Source organism: Euleptes europaea, chromosome 2 (genome assembly GCF_029931775.1).
Source record: "Euleptes europaea isolate rEulEur1 chromosome 2, rEulEur1.hap1, whole genome shotgun sequence".
Classification (NCBI taxonomy): Eukaryota; Metazoa; Chordata; class Lepidosauria; order Squamata; family Sphaerodactylidae; genus Euleptes; species Euleptes europaea.
Window position 1 is genome coordinate 131,346,760 of NC_079313.1, and position 17,229 is coordinate 131,363,988.

Genomic DNA, 17,229 nt, shown 5'->3' on the forward strand with positions numbered 1-17,229 from the left:
CAAGGGACCCGCCGACAGATGCCTACATTCTTATTTCAGTTCTAAAAATTACATACCCGCGCTTCATGAAAGAAAATGGCTGTCGTCCACATTTTTTTGAGTAAATCGCGCTCCCTACAGAAGATGTTTCCCAAAGACTCCATTAGCATTCATCTATGAAATCATAATTTCTCGACGATGCTCGTACCTAATCCTTTCTCTCTCTGCCCCCTTGCCCTATGGAATGCCTGCTTGAATTGCAGATAAGCCCGCAACAGATTTACGGAGACGATTTCATCAGTAAAGGGCATCCCACGCCCGGGCAATGCATCTCGGGGAAGTGATTAGTACGGCAGGCCTTGGCTGGCTTGCGGAACACGATACAAAGCATGAAGTGAGCAAAACTCCTCGAGGGTTGTGCAGCTCGGAATTAAATTCAATTAAACAGAATGTTCCCTGCGAGCTTGCCAGGATTATTAGCATGAGCGGGTGCGCAGCGAGAGGCCCTCGGAAAAAAAAGCATCGAGCCCGATCGCAAAAGCATGGAAACGGAGGGAGGAAGGCTGGGCGAATCTTTGAGACCTGCAATTACCCATTGTGGAGGAGGGTGTAGCTAGGATTGCCAGCTCCGGGTTGGGAAATAGCTGGAGATATTGGGGGAGGGCAGGGTTTGGGAAGGGGAGGGACGTCAATGCCTTAGAGTCCATTTGCCAAAGCGGCCATTTTCTCCAGGGGAACTGATCTCTATCGGCTGGAGATCAGTTGTAATTAGGGTTGCCAGGGCTGGGTTGGGAAATACCTGGAGATGTTGGTCCAATTGCCAAAAAAGCCGTTTTCTCCAAGAAAACTGATCTATCTCGGCTGGAAATCAGTTGTAATAGCAGGAGATCTCCAGCCACCACCTGGAGGTTACCACTCAAAAAGAAGAACCTAGGTTGTTAGAATGATAGTGTTAGGTTGTTTTTGTTAAAATACAAGCCCTGGAGGTTGGCAACCACTGATTTTCAGTTTAGAGAAGCCCTTGAGATTGGCAAACACTCTTTTCTCCAGGTCATTCCTGGAGGGTGGCAACAGAGGATTTTTTTCTCCAGGCCAGCCCTGGAGGTTGGGAACTGGGTTTTTTCCTCCTCAGGTTTGTCCAGGAGGGTAATAACAATAGAATTTATAACTTGGATTTTGCAACTTGATTCACATTATAATAGGTTGTTTTTGCTAGAACACCACCTGGAGGTTGGCAACCCTAGTTTTAATGGCAGGCTCTCTCCAGCTACTACCTAGAGGTTGGCAACTCTAGATGTAGCAATGTGGGGCGCGCTGGCTCGGGCCAATCGCGCGAGCAGGGCTTAGGAGCCTTCGCCAGGGACTCAAGCTCCTAGGTTTGCCCCTGTTTACTATCCTAACTATGTACATACATAACAGAACTGATCTCTACCAGCTGGAGATCGGTTGTAATAGTAGGCAATCTCCAGCTACTACCTTGTGGTTGGAAACCCTAATTATACCCCAATGAAGTCCCTCCCCTCCCCAAATCCTGCCCTCCTCAGGTTCTACCCCCAAAATCTCCAGGTGTTTCCCAACCTAGAGCTGACAACCCTAGATAAACGTGATAGATAGGGCTGCCAACCTCCAGGTACTAGCTGGGGATCTCCCGCTATTACAACTGAGCTCCAGCCGAGAGGATCAGTTCCCCTGGAGAAAATGGCCGCTTTGGCCATTGGACTCTACGGCATTGAAGCCCCACCCCTCCCCAGACCCCGCCCTCCTCAGGCTCCGCCCCAAAAACCTCCCGCCGGTGGCAAAGAGGGACCTGGCAACCCTAATAATAGACAGCTCTGGCTGAGTGGCAACTCTGTAAATCTCTTGCACGGATCTCCTGCCTTTTGAAGACGTCACCTGTCAGGTTCATCCCTGCGGCGGCTGAAAGGATGAAATCAGCTCCCAGCCTCACTTCGGAATCCTCTCCTACCATCCCTAGCAACGTCTCCTGCCTCCAGCCACCTGCTTTGCTCTGGGCAAACACCAACAGTGAAAGGCACTTCACACATATCCCTTACAATCATTTTGAAACCACTTGTCAATGGCTTGCTTGGGAGAAACAACCTTGACAAAACATGCGGCGCCTTTTAACCTCCTTGCTCTAGACATGCTCCCAGCATGTCCCTGCCTGTACCAAAAGACAAGGGCTTAGCATCTGTTAAGCGTGTAGGAGAACGTTGAGCCCTGACATGGGCGGGAGGGTGTCATCCCAGTAACACCAACCGGGGAAACGTTGCCTCCCTCAGTTCTCTCATGTCCTCAACGGCCCCATCCTAGTATCACTTGGGCAGAAAGGGCATTTCAGGTCATTGTCTTCTGGAAAAGTTCCTTATATGTGGAAGCCAGGTCCTGGCAGAGCCCGCATGGTGTAGTGGCTAAGAGCGGTGGTTTGGAGCGGTGGACTCCGATCTGGAGAACAGGGCTAGATTCCCCCACTCCTCCACATGAGCGGCGGAGGCTAATCTGGTGAACTGGATTGGTTTCCCCACTCCTACACGTGAAGCCAGCTGGGTGACCTTGGGCTAGTCACACTCTCTCAGCCTCACCTACCTCACAGGGTGTCTGTTGTGGGGAGGGGAAGGGAAGGTGATTGTAAGCCCATTTGAGTCTCCCTTAAATGGTAGGAAAAGTCAGCATATAAAAACCAACTCTTCTTCTCTGCTGATACAGAATCAATCAGCAGTAGGGTTACCAGGTCCCTCTTTGCCACCAGCAGGAGATGTTTGGGGTGGAGCCTGAGGAGGGTGAGGTTTGGGGAGGGGAGGGACTTCAGTGTCATAGAGTCCAATTGCCAAAGTGGTCATTTTCTCCACGGGAACTGATCTCTGTCGGCTGGAGATCAGTTGTAACAGCAGGAGATCTCCAGCTACTACCTGGAGGTGGGCAACCCTAGCCAGCAGTGTGACTGGTGTTCAGTGTGGTGTAGTGGTTAAGAGCGGTGGACTCTAAGCTGGAGAACCGGGTTGGATTCCCCACTCCTCCACATGAGCGGCAGACTCGTATCTGAAGAACCGGTTTGTTTTCTCCACTCCTCCACATGAAGCCTGCTGGGTGATCTTGGCCTAGTCACAGTTCTCTCCAGACTCTCTCAGCCCCGCCTACCTCAGAAGGTGCCTGTTGTGGGAAGAGAAAGAGAAGGTGATTGTAAGCTGGTTTGAGACTCCTTAAAGGTGGAGAAAATCCGGGTATAAAAATCAACGCTTCTTCTGGTACAAATACATTGAAAACTAGTGCAATTCACTTTGGGGACAAGAAGATCTGTATACCTTAATTAGTTAGAAAACACCTCTATCCACTACATTGGATTGGTTCCTAACTACTACCAGTTTGGCTTGCACCTTTGTCACCTCCCCTTCCAAAAACTAGACTAGATTCCAGGGGGTTGTGGGACCTGCACAAATTAATAGTCAGGGCTGGAGGGCTGCCATGGGGAGGACGGAAGGAGCGATGTCTCTTTTCATCAGTGCAATTCCATTATATTGTCAGAAACTTAGATTCCCATCCCTTGTTTGCTTATTTCTTCTCTACTGGAAAAACAGGTGAAGAACAAGACAATGTTCTAGTTTATTGCATTATCATCTCTTTACCCAGTCTTTGATACCAGAGGCACTCACTAGATTAGAAAAGAAATCACATTTCATAGCTTGGTACACAGAAGGAGTGAAGTATCAAGTCCTAGCTTTGATGGACTGCAGGGCAGTATCTCTTGTTTATTGTACAAATTACCGGGGGGGGGGGGGGAGAGAGAGAGAGAAAGAGAGAAAAAGAGAGAGATCATTTATCAGAACATGCTTCGGTGCATTTTAATACCCGTCTAGACCGTAATGCCAAGAGTCAGAACAACATAATGTTGTTTTGTACTTGCGAGCAGCCCAAGTCATCCCTATCACACGTTCCCAGGACAAAGATAACGTCTGAATGGGACAATCAGACACACACATTGCACATTTCCCAGCTGAAGCAATTGTTGGCAAGTTTTGCAATTTAGGATCGCAGGAATTTCTATAAGTCAATATTTGTTCATTTGTTTTCAAATGTGTAGCCCACCCTCCCCAGCAAGCCGGCTCGAGGGGGTGTAACATCATTTAAAACCTAACTATCATATAGTAATAAGAAGAAAACCAACAAGAAAACCAGACCTTAAAACTAGGATCTGCCAGCCAGGTTTGGGGGGGGGGGAGTTGATAACTTTGAATCTGTTCATTATTCATAGACTTTTTTTTAGCTCTCAGAAGTGGAGCCGCTACCTATTCAAATAAAACTGTCACACAATTATGATGTATTCTCGAGTTCTTCCCAAGAAGAATTTCAGTCTGGATCAGAGCAGATATATGCGGGTTGTCGAATGACGCAACGCTTCCCAGAAGGTTCCAAAGCGCATTTTGACATTTTAATCTTCTCTCCCTGGTTACCATACAACACACTCGGATTCCCTTGGGAAGAAGCAATCCAGAACCAGAGCAAAATAAACTGAGTTTGGGTTCACGTGGCAATTTATCTAGATAGGGACATAAGAAAAGCTCTGCTGGATAGGGCTGCCAACCTTCAGGTACTAGCTGGAGATCTCGTGCTGTTACAACTGATCTCCAGCCGATAGGGATCAGTTCCCCTGGAGAAAATGGCCGCTTTGGCAGTTGGACTCTATGGCTCTGAAGTCCCTCCCCTCCCCAAACCCCGCCCTCCTCAGGCTCCACTCCAAAAACCTCCCACCAGTGGCAAAGAGTGACCTGGCAACCCTACTACTTCCCCACCCGCCAATTATATCAGTGGATTGTTGCCTCAGTACATGAAGAGTCCATTTCATCTTCATGGCTAATAACCATCGATGGGTTTATCTAGAGATCTATTTCCAAAGTGCCCCCTGCCTGCGGATACTTAAATCCACAGCTAGGGGGCACACTTCCCCCCCCAACAGGTTTTGCCACAGTCTCAGGGGACCCCCTAGGTCTGCAGAAAAATCCAACAAGTTTTTAAAAAATAAATGGGGGGTTAATTCCCCCCCCAAACTAAATTAAGCATTGTTTACATATGAGTAGACAACACTCTTACCCCCTTGGTGGTTGTGGTGTGGAGGAGTGTGGGAGCTGTCGGCAGGCCAGCCCCCCCACCACCCCACCACCCCATCATTGTATGGTAGGGTTGCCAGGTCCCTCTTCGCCACCGGCGGGAGGTTTGGGGGGCATAGCCTGAGGAGTGCGGGGTTTGGGGAGGGGAGGGACTTCAATGCCATAGAGTCCAATTGCCCAATCAGCCATTTTCCCCAGGTGAACTGATCTCTATCAGCTGGAGATCAGTCGTAACAGCGGGAGATCTCCAGATAGAACCTGGAGGTTGGCAACCTTACTGTAAGGGGATGTTGAGAGAGAAATGGCACAACTAGCCATGAGGATTGAAGGGAGCATCCTTATGTAGTTTACACTTGGCTAAACCCACATAACCGTCAAGAGGAGCGGCCCGGGTTTCAGCAGAAGAGGAGATGATAGCTCCTTTTCAGGTAATAACACAGAATCCTCCAGTCTATCTAGCAGGGCATCCTGTAAGGATTACTCCCTAAGACCAAGAAATTATCAGAACTACTATGTTGGGGGGAGGGAGTATTTTCCCCGACGCAGGAGAAGGAATCTGAAGACCTGATAGTCAACTTATCTGACTACACCCTCACTGAAGTAGAACATAAGGTACTAAATTTAGGTTTAGGTTATGTGCCTTCCCCTCAATATTCGGGCACACAGACACACATTGATCTTTTTAAGTTAATTAGGTTGATCAAACTGAAAGATTTCTTTAAGGATAAAGGCACTGACAAGGTGGGCTTTAGAATTAAATCTACCTTCACACCACCCACTCAAAACCCTTTGATTGAAACCTTTCACCATTTAGTCCTACGTGACATACAGAAACTTGAGGAAAAGAAAAAAATCTACTATAAAAGTAACCTTAGTGAACAAGAAAAAAATGCATTAGATAAGTTGGCACAAAATCCTTTTATCGTTATCAAGCCCGCCGATAAGGGCGGGGCCACCGTAATTCTCCAAGCACAGGATTACGACAACAAATGCCTTAGGCAGTTAAACCAATTGGACTTTTATGAGGAAGTATCGCAACACCCTACCAAGTCCGTTTTGAATATTGTCAAAACAGTTGTGTTTGAGGCATTATCACTGGACTATATTACTAAACGTGAGGCAGGTTTTCTGTATAATAAATACCCTAAAATGCCGATCTTTTATGAGCTGCCCAAGATTCACAAAGCCATAAATCCTCCTCCTGGAAGACCGATAATTTCTGGAATTAATGGTATATTAGACCCCATCTCAAAATTTCTTGAGCACCAGTTACATAAATATGCAAAAGAAACATCTTCTTTTATACTTGAGACAGGCCATTTCATTCAGCAGATAGAAGGCAAAATAGTCCCCACAGATGCGGTTCTAGCCGCATTTGATGTTGTATCACTATACACGAATGTGCCCCTAAACGAGGTTAGGACCATCATAGAAGACAAATTAAATGGTCGGGTAGATAAAAATCCACCCACGCACTTTCTGATGGATCTTTTGGACCTCCTCTTTGAAAACAATTATTTTAGATTCAAACACCTATACAGGCAGGTGAAAGGGGTTGCTATGGGCTCTGCAGTGGCGCCATCTGTGGCGAATATCTATATGATTGATTTTGAGTCATTATATATTTTTTCCAATGATGTATTATACTATGGAAGATTCATGGATGATTTGGTAATGATAATAGATAAAGCAACTTTAATCTACTTTCTAGAATGTTAAATGCTGCAAATCCTAACATACGATTTGAGTGTAAAATGCATACTCACAGCATTAACTTTTTGGATGTTAATGTAAATAAGAACAATGAGGGGAAAATATGGATTTCACCATATAAAAAACCAACCGATAAGATGGCTTTGTTGCATTTTAATTCCAATCACCCAGGCCAGGGGTCTGCAAACTGCGGCTCCCGAGCAGCATGTGGCTGTTTGGCCCGTTGAGTGCGGCTCTCCGAACTTGGTTTGGAGCCCCTGCTCTCGCACCCGCTCGCGCCAGCAGCTGGGCTGCGGAGCCGGCGCGCCTGAGAGAGAGAGAGAGCGAGAGAGAGAGCAGGCGAGCAGGCGCGCTGTCTCTCCCCCCCCCCGCCCGCCGTGGAGAATGGCCAGGTCCCCCTTTCCCTTGCTCTCAATGGTTGGGAGGCTAAAGCCTCCCCTCCCCTCTAGCCGCGCAATTGCTGGGCGGGCGGCTCAGCGGTTCCTCCCCCCCCCCACCGCCCTCCTATCAGCTGTTGGGCGGGGTGGGCTTCCTTTGGTAGACCTGGCCTCCGGCTGAGTCCCATTGGGAGGCCAGGTCTACCCACTGGCTTTCTTGGCAGTAGACCTGGACTCCGAGGAGGGGGAAAAGTCCCCCTTCAGAGGCCAGGTCTACCAATTGGCTTCTATGGGCCTCCGGAGGCCAGGTCTACTGCCAAGAAAGCCAATGGGTAGACCTGGCCTCCCAATGGGACTCAGCCGGAGGCCAGGTCTACCAATAGGCTTTTATGTCGGTAGACCAGGCCTCCAGACGAGGACTCCAGACGGGGAGGGGGAAATGGCAGGGACTTACAATTTATTTTTTATCAATAAATAAGATCACTATTAAGTATGATATCAAGTTTTATTCAGTGTACCTATAGTTTAATTAAGACTTAAAACTTTAATTAAAGTTTATTAAGTTAATAAACAGTGTACCTACCTATATAGTTTAAGTTTAAGAAATTTGGCTCTCAAAAGAAATCTCAATCATTGTACTGTTGATATTTGGCTCTTTTGACTAATGAGTTTGCCGACCCCTGACCCAGGCCATCTAATACACAATTTGCCCTATGGCCAAATGCTGAGACTCAAAAGAAACTCAACCAAATGTGATGATTTTGAACACTCAGCCTTCCAACTGAAGGCAACACTTGAAAAGAGAGGCTATCCTATACATCTAATAAACCAAGCTAAAGATCGAGCTGATACTCGACCACGTGATGAATTATTCTCACGTACAAAACAAGCCCACAAAAGACTAATTTCTTCCTTCCAATACACTCCATTAATTGGGAGTATAAGAAGGATAATAAACAAGCATTAGCATGTCGTTTCCTCCCTCCCGGATTGCGCTGAACCACCATTATTGGGATACAGAAGAACCACGTCCCTTAAGGACAGATTGGTGCACACCGATAGAATCGATCCCCCTATGGATAACAGCAGAAGGGGCCATTTTCGTTGCGGTTCGTGTGTCATGTGTGCTTATGCCTTACCTGTTAAAAGTTTTACTTGTACCAAAACCGGATTCAAATTTGAGAAAGATCGTACACTAATTGTAATTATTTTAATGTAATTTACGCCCTTATTTGCCCATGCCAATTAATTTATATAGGCAATACCAATTGATCGCTGAAGCTACGGATTGCCAAACACAAGTCGCGCATTCGTAATCGTGTATTAGAGGCACCAGTGGTTTCTCATTTCACTCAATTCAAACATCGAGATACTGACTTGAGATTTTTCGCTTTATGGCAATATCAAAAGAAGCAGTTTGCTAGGGATAACATTGATAAAATCTTGAACCAACAGGAGGCCCGCTTCATTACTATGTTTAATACGGTAATTCCCAATGGATTGAACGCTACATGCGATTACTCAGCATTTCTGTAACGCCGCCTCTGTGTTAATTGAACCACTCCCAAGTCCTCATTTTCCTACAAATAATTGTATGATTCCACTGAAAAATATCCAACATGATGTTACTGTAACACTGATTACGAAGCATCTGTCACGATGAGTGTAAAGACGTGAAAAGTTGTTCGTGAGTCTCTTACTTTTGTTGTTAAAAATATGGAGGGTTGATGCATGTATATATTTCCTTAATAAGCCAATAACACCTTTTGTAAAATAATATCTTTAATAATTATAATAGAACCATCGTTGGAATATACTACTTAAAAGGAACTACAAAAGCCTTGAAAATCTTCAAATGGCTACAGCAAGATGCAAAGTCAAAACAAGCAGCCTTCAAAAGAAAAATAATTATTTTCAATAAGACTTTTATACTTACCAACTGAAGAAATTTGATTTGAAACAGGACACATACCGGAATCATGTCTTGTTGTGTTCTTATTATTTGGTCCTTATTATTCGCCGTTTTCTGGTATGATTGATGCTGTATATGCACATGAGAATAGTCACAGCCATGTGTAATTTTTTGTAACTTGAATTACTAACTGCAGAGTCATTGTGTAGTAACAAACTGCAAACTCATTGGAGGTTACCGCACTTATATTCCCAGCGATGTATTAAGAGTTTGAAAATGTTATAAAAAATACTGTTCGCAGTTTCTATGTATTCCCACTGATATATTAAGAGTTTGAAAACATTATAAAAAATACTGTTCACACTTTGTTTGGCCCCTTTAGCTGTGAAGACGTCTTCCAACCATTTATAAGCCGTGGTATCCAAAAACCCTTTTAAAGCGATGTTTTTTACAACATTTTCAAACTCTTAATATACCGCTAGGAATACAAAGTGCGGTAACCCCCCATTATGAAGTAACAAATGACTAATGTATTATAGCTACAGATTCTTTTATGTTTGTGTGTTATTGGTTTATATTTTTTTATGAATTCTTGAGCCATAGTGACTGCACACTCTTGATTAACTACAAATATTGCAGCCCAAGTATATAATTTTTGTAATCTCCAGGTGGTGGCTGGAGAGCTCCCGTTATTACAACTAGTCTCCAGCTGAAAATGGCCGCTTTGGGAATTGGACTATGGCAATTAGGTCCCGCCTCTCTCCAAACCCTGCCCTCCTCAGGCTCCACCCCAAAAACTTCCAAGTATTTCACAACCCGAAGCTGGCAACCCGAAGCTGGCAATGTGCTGTTGTTGGCCCTCCAGAAGAACTGATTGGCCACTGCGTGAGACAGGATGCTGGACCACTTGGACCACTGTCTGATCCAGCAGGGCTCTTCTGATGTTCTTATGAAGGCCTCAGCCTCCATGCCCTGTTGTCTGACCTCCAGAGGAACTGACTGGCCACTGCGTGAGACAAGATGCTGGATTAGATAGACCATTGGTCTGATCCAGCAGGGCTCTTCTTATGAGTTAATATCTCTGTAGGAGAGAAAGGTTGTTTTGCTGGGGATAAATCAACTGTCTCCTTATCCCAAGTATTGACTACTTCATAGATAGAGCATAATCAGGGCCTTTTGTATGGCAGAGCAATCTCTCATGAAGGCATTTCAGGGGAAATCCATGGCTCAGTGGTAGAGCATCTGCTTGGCATGCAGAAGGTCCTAGGTTCAGTCCCTGGCATCTCCAGTGAAAGAGACCAGGCAAGTAGGTGATGTGAAAGACCCCTGCCTGAGACCCTGGAGGGCCGCTGCCAGTCTGAGTAGACAAAACTGACTTTGATGAACCAAGGGTCTGATTCAGTATAAGGCAACTTCATGTGTTCATGCGTGTTCATGAGTGCCAGCCGAAGAGAATAGGACCTCCACATGAACACAAATGAAGCGGCCTTAAACTGAATCAGACCCCTGGTCCTTCAAGGTCATCATTGTACACTCAGATTGGATGTGGCTCTCCAGGGTCTCAGGCACAGGTACTCCACATCACCGCCTACCTGTTCCTTTTAACAGCAGATGCCGAGGATTGAACCTAGGACCTCCTGCATGCAAAGCAGAGGCCATTCCACTGAGCCACAGCCCCTCTCCAACTCTGATCACAAAGAAATGTGCAAGAGAAAAAATATAATTCAAAGACCCCAGGGGCAGCGAAAGACCTCAGCTCGGAAATGAGCAAAAGGAAGAGTTGCAAACAGCTTCATTATTTATGGCATTTGAAATATTGCTCGGCTGCTCTTTTGGTAAAATGCCCGAGGTGGCTCACAAACATTATTAAAATATTACAAGACCCAAATACAATAGCTGAAAACATTAAACAATGTCCATGTTCCACATGGGACTGCCCTTGAAAATAATCTAGAAATTACAACTTGTGCAAAATGCATGCAGCGCTTCTGTACCTTGGTGCCAGTTAGAGCATATGTGTTGGGCCTGGGTGGAGAATACTCTGGTCATTTATGCACGGGAGTTTTATCTGAGGTTCGTTTCTCACTGAACCCACACCTTCCTGTTGGGAATCTATGCACCAGTAGTCTCCATGCTCAAACCAAGTCCCCACCCCTTTAAATGCTGCTTTGTAATTAGCTTACTTTGTAGTGTTTACTGTGAGAGAAAATCCCCCCCCCAAAAATCCAATTGCCAAATAAGAAAGCATTTTAAGAAGAAAATCTGCAAAGGGGGGGGGGGAGAAATCCAAACCTCGTTTTTAAAAAACCTTTCTTCTGCTCAGAAAGAGCTCTGAGGAAGCAGGAAGCATTTGAATCCCCGCCTCATTACATGCTGCTTTGTAATTGGCTGTCTGCTTTCTGTGATAGAAACCAAGCTTGGGTGTCCTGTGCTTTGCATTATGCATGGGGATTTCACCTGGGCTGAGCTTGGGGAAGAGGGAAGAATCAGGTTAACAGAGGAACAGGAAGGTCCAAGATTTGTGAAGGCTGGCAGTGAGGTGGATGAAAAGCTCATGCATAACTCCAAGGAACGACCGAGACAGATTGGGGGCGAACGTGAGTGAAAGCTCCCATGCATAAACGACCTTGGTTTTCCTTTTACATATGCAAATTATATCAACCGCTGCGGTTGTTCTGGGAATAGCCTTCCGGAAGACATTAGGTGTCCCCTTTATTGCAGTTCCAGAAATTATGCAAAGATGGACATTTTTACAAAGGCATTTACTTATGTGAATTTTTTTTAATTACATTTATTGTTTTAATTTTTTAAGACACTTTGAGCTCATTGACTTAAATAAATAAAAGAAACATGCATCGGTAGGACCAGTAGATTAAAAAAATGAAAAAGTAGAAGTTGCAGATAAACTATGGGGGGGGGGGGATGAAAGTAGAGCAGAAGTCCTCACCAGTCTTTCCACAGCACTGATGAGAAGCACTGATGAGGACGCCTTCATTGATAAGAGCATGCTGGATCAGACCAAGGTCCATCAAGTCCAGCAGTCTATTCAACCAAGCGCCTCTAGGAAGCCCACAAACCAATGCAGCAGCATTATCCCGCCTGTGTTACAAAGCACTTCAAAGACTGTGTTTCAAAGCACTTAATAAATTGGCATGCTCCTCTGATCCTGGAGAGAATAGGTATGCATCGTGACTAGTATCCATTTTTACTAGTAGCCATGCATACAGCTCTCCTCCGTGAACATGTCCACTCCCTTCTTAAAGCTTTCCAAGTTGGCAGCCATCACCACATTCTGGGGCAGGGAGTTCCACAACTCAGAGCTCAGGTTGATATGGAAGGAGGAGGTCCTTCAGGTACGCTGGCCTCAAACCACTGAGGACATCCAAACCTTCCACTTTCTCTCCCCCTCCTTCTCTGCATCAATCAGTTTGGGGGACATCAGACAAGCCAGCGCAGAAGTACCTGGCAACCCAGAGTTGCTAGGTTCCTCTTCGCCACTGGCGGGAGGTTTTGGGGGTGGAGCCTGAGGAGGGCAGGGTTTGGGAAGGGGAGGGGCTTCAGCACCATAGAGTCCAATTGCCAAAGTGGCCATTTGCTCCCGGTGAACTGATCTCTAGCACACAATAATCTCTAGCTTGGCAACCGTATGACGCTTTGAGAAAACGAGTTCAAGACGCATGGCCCAGAACACTGAGATGAGGTCACCCAAAATGCAACAGGCAGATTAGCCAAATGGTGGGTGGGAGTCTACAAATTACACCTGAGGCTCACGCAGGTGGCGTATACCAAAGTGACAGAATAGCACTTAACAGCAAACTACAACAGAGACATGCCATGCCGACGTGTGTTTTTTCCCACCACTGCTGGTAATGGGCAATGAGAGATGCCAATAGGAGGCATCTGCCCGTAGCAGGAGGCCTGGCAAACCCAATTTCACCTCCCAGATATCAGACAGAAAAGTAATATTTCATCCTCAGCATGAAGAAAAGTTAAGGATAATAAATATATATAATTTATTATTATATACTTCTGAGGCCATTGGTTTTTACAGCAGCCTGTTGCTTTGAATAACATTCTTCATTTCTTTAGCAAAAAATGAGAGCTCAACTATTCTTGATTGTCCAGAAATTCGCTTATCTCCACCTCGACATGAAAGCAAAAGCATTCCAATTAATTTCCACGTTGTCTTTTCTCTGCCCTTATCTCACTTCAGAAGAACTGAGCCAAACACGCTGTCTGCTAGAAAGTGTAAGCGAAGCAACCAGGGATGCGTCGCTAAAGGTCCGTGGCCTCTTCAGATCTCCTCTGTGCCACTCAGAAATTATTCCAGAGACTTTTTGTGGTTCCTTCCTGATGGTGCGCTGAAAAGTGAACATTCAGCACAGAAATAAAAATGGGTTTATCAGGAGGTTTACTATATTGCTGAACGGATAAAGGGCCCCCGCTGTCATTTTCACTGACGGGGATAATCGCTGTGGAGATGCTGGCTATCAGCCATGCACAGCTTCTAGTATTAATATTCCAGTAGTCAGATATCCAAACACAATACAAATCCATATGCGTTACTTTCTGGTCCACAGCCCATAGGGTTGCCAACTCTGGGTAAGGAACTACCTGGAGATTTTGGGGGGTGGAGCCTCAGGAGGCAGCCATTTTCTCCAGGGGAACAGACCTTGGTTGTCTGAAGATCAATCGTAACAGCAGGAGATCTCCAGCCACCACCTGGAGGCTGGCAACTCTAACAGACCACTATCACCCAAGCCTGGAGTAAAAGTTTTTCCGCTTTCTACTAGTGCCCCTCATCCCTTAGCCTGCTTCCTTCTCAAGCTTCTGAGCCCCCCAGAGCCAGCATTCAACATGTGGGGGAAAGAACCCCCACCACAACAACCCAACAAAAAAAAAAACCCCACGCCTAACCTGCAGCCCCATACAATTTAAACGAAGAAAAAGAAGAGTTGGTTTTTATATGCCGATGTTCTCTACCTTTTAAGGAGAATCAAACTGGCTTACAATCACCTTCGCTTCCCCTCCCCACAACAGACACCCTGTGAGGTAGGTGGGGCTGTGAGAGTGTGACTAGCCCAAATTCACCCAGCTGGCTTCATGTGTAGGAGAGGGGAAACAAACCCAGTTCACCAGATTAGCCTCCGTTACCCATGTGGAGTAGCGGGGAATCAAACCCCGTTCTCCAGATCAGAGTCCACCACTCCAAACCATTGGTTTGCACTCATTGGTTTGCAATGTGTCTCTTCCCCTTAACCTAGTCAAAGTTGTGTGAGTTAAGTGCTGTCAGCTACTGACTCATGGCAACCCTATGAATCAATGTACTCCAAAACATTTTATTGTTATCAGCCTTCTTAGGTCTTGCAAACTGAGGGCCATGGCTTCCTTGATTGAGTCAATCCATTTCGTCTTGGGTCTTCCTCTATTCCTGCTGCTTTCCACTTTCCCTAGCATTATTGTCTTTTCCAGTGACTCTTGTCTTCTCATAATATGATCAAAATACGAAAGCCTCAGTTTACTCATTTTAGCTTCTAGGGTCAGTTCAGGCTTAGAATCATGGAATCGTAGAGTTGGAAGGGACCACCAGGGTCATCTAGTCCAAACCCCTGCACGATGCAGGAATTTCACCACTACCTCCCCACACACACACCCCAGTGACCCCTACTTCATGCCCAGAAGATGGCCAAGATGCCCTCCCTCTCATCATCTGCCTAAGGTCATAGAATCAGCATTGCTGACAGATGGCCATCTAGCCTCTGCTTTAAAACCTACAGGGAAGGAGAGCCTACCACCTCCCGAGGAATCCTGTTCCACTGAGGAACCGCTCTAACTGCTAGAAAAACTGCTTGATTTGTTTTGTTGCTGTTGCTGTCGTTGTTTGGCGGTCCAGGGTATCCGTGGCACTCTTCCAACATCACATTTCAAAAGAATCTACTTTCTTCCTTCCAGCTTTCTTCATTGTCCAACTTTCACACACATACATAGTAATGGGGAATCTTCCTGGATTACAGCTCATCTCCAAACTACAGAGATCAGTTCCCCTGGAGAAAATAGCAGCTTTGGAGGATGGACTCTGTGACATCATACCCTGCTTGCGGTCCTCCCCTCCCTGGGCTCCACCCCTAAAACTCCAGGAATTTCCCCACCATCAGGTTGCCAGGTCCCTCTTTGCCACTGGTGGGAGGTTTTTGGGGCGGAGCCTGAGGAGGGCAGGGTTTGGAAAGGGGAGGGACTTCAATGCCATAGAGTCCAATTGCCAAAGCGGCCATTTTCTCCTGGTGATCTGAACTCTTGCCTGGAGATCAGTTGTAATAGTGGGAGATCTTCAGCCACCCCCTGGAAGCTGGCAACCCTACCAATCCGTCCGCTCATCATCAAGGTCAGTATTGTCTACTCTGACTGGCAGGGGCTCTCTCTAGGGCAGTGATGGCGAACCTTTTAGTGACCAAGTGCCCAAACTGCAACCCAAAACCCACTTATTTATCGCAAAGTGCCAACACGGCAATTTGCCCCCGCTGCCCAGCTGGGCGGCGCAGAGTCGGGGGAAGGGGGGGGGCTTTGAACTGCTCCACGCAGAGATCTCCTACTATTATTACCTGGAGGTTGGCAACCCTAAGCATATAACAGCCGTGCAATACCCAACAATGTGGGGCTGCTGCTCCGCTGTATCCAAGTATAGCACACCCTCAAGTTAGTGTGTGCCCTAGAATTGCACTTAAAACGCCATGGTAGGGTTACCAACCTCCAGGTGGCAAGTCTAGGAAATAAATGGAAAAGAACACCTATGCTGCAAAAATGTGTGTCACAACCCAAGATACAGCACAAGGCTCTACTGCTTACAGCAACTGTGAACACAAGTATAAATACCAAAAAAGCGTGCACTTGTTTCAAATAGTATTGTTTAGTAACAATATACACTTTTCAGTACATGAATTACAATGGCAATAAATATTCCTATGTCAATATAATATTATTACAATACAAAGCCACAATACATGAACAACTTAGAATTAAATAGAACAGCTATAGTAAATGTGTCTTCATCCCATGCAAGTGTATTAAAGTCTCCCAACAGAATTAATCCAGCAATAGCAGCCTAAGATGGTAACAGGCATACACAAAAAGCAATAAGCACAATTAAATAAGCAATATCAGCCAAGATAGTTGAATAACAAGCATGCACAAGAAGCAGTAAGCACAAAGTTAGAAGGAGGGGGGGGGAAGGGAAACAGGAGCTCCCTTTCTGTGCTTGCAAGTAATGAGCCAAACGGTTCTGTAGATGTTAAATCCTCTCTGTGAGGAACACACTGAAGCCTGTGTCAGTCTAGGGGCGGTGGGAAGGCAGCAAGGTCTCAATGGAAATTAATAATGAGGGAACACTTACTAGTTCTTCTGAATTAAAAAAATAAATGTGAGTGCTCTGTGCACGCTGTAGACGCGCGCTCCGTTTCGCCTGCTGTGGAGCAGGGAGAAGGAAGTATGTGATGACGTCAGCGACAGGACGAAGAGATCTCCCGCAAAGTAATTTGCAATGAGACAATAGCTAGCAAAGCTGCGGCTGGCCATAAAGATTGTAAAGTTAATGATGGCAATTAAGCTGAAAAGGGGAGAAGGCACCTTCAAAGGAAGGTAGAAACGCCTGGAGGAAGCAGCGACTCATCCGAAGGCAGCCTGCCAGTAAAGATGAATAACAATCCCGGTGTGGCCGGGAGCCCCAGGAGTCCGGGGAAGGGGAGGCTTTGAACTGCTCCTGACAGCGCTGAGTAGTTCAAAGCTCCCGCGGCCCAGCTGGGCGTCGCAGAGTCCGGGGAAGGAGGGGCTTTGAACTGCTCGGGGCAGCACGGAGCAGTTCAAAGCCCCGCCGAGCTGGGCGGTCCGGAGTCGGGGGAAGGGGGGGGCTTCTTGACTTACCAGCGCGTGCCCACAGACAGGGCTCCGCGTGCCAAGTCCGGCACGCGTGCCATAGGTTCGCCAACACGGCTCTAGGGTCTCAGGCGAGGGTCTTTCATTACTTCCTCCCCTTATTATCTGGAGATGCTGGGGCTTGAACATGGGACCTTCTGCATGCAAAGCAGGTACTCTATCGCTGAGTCTTGGCCCCTACCCATACGTGGAGTTTGATAGAATTCAGTGTGTCATGAAA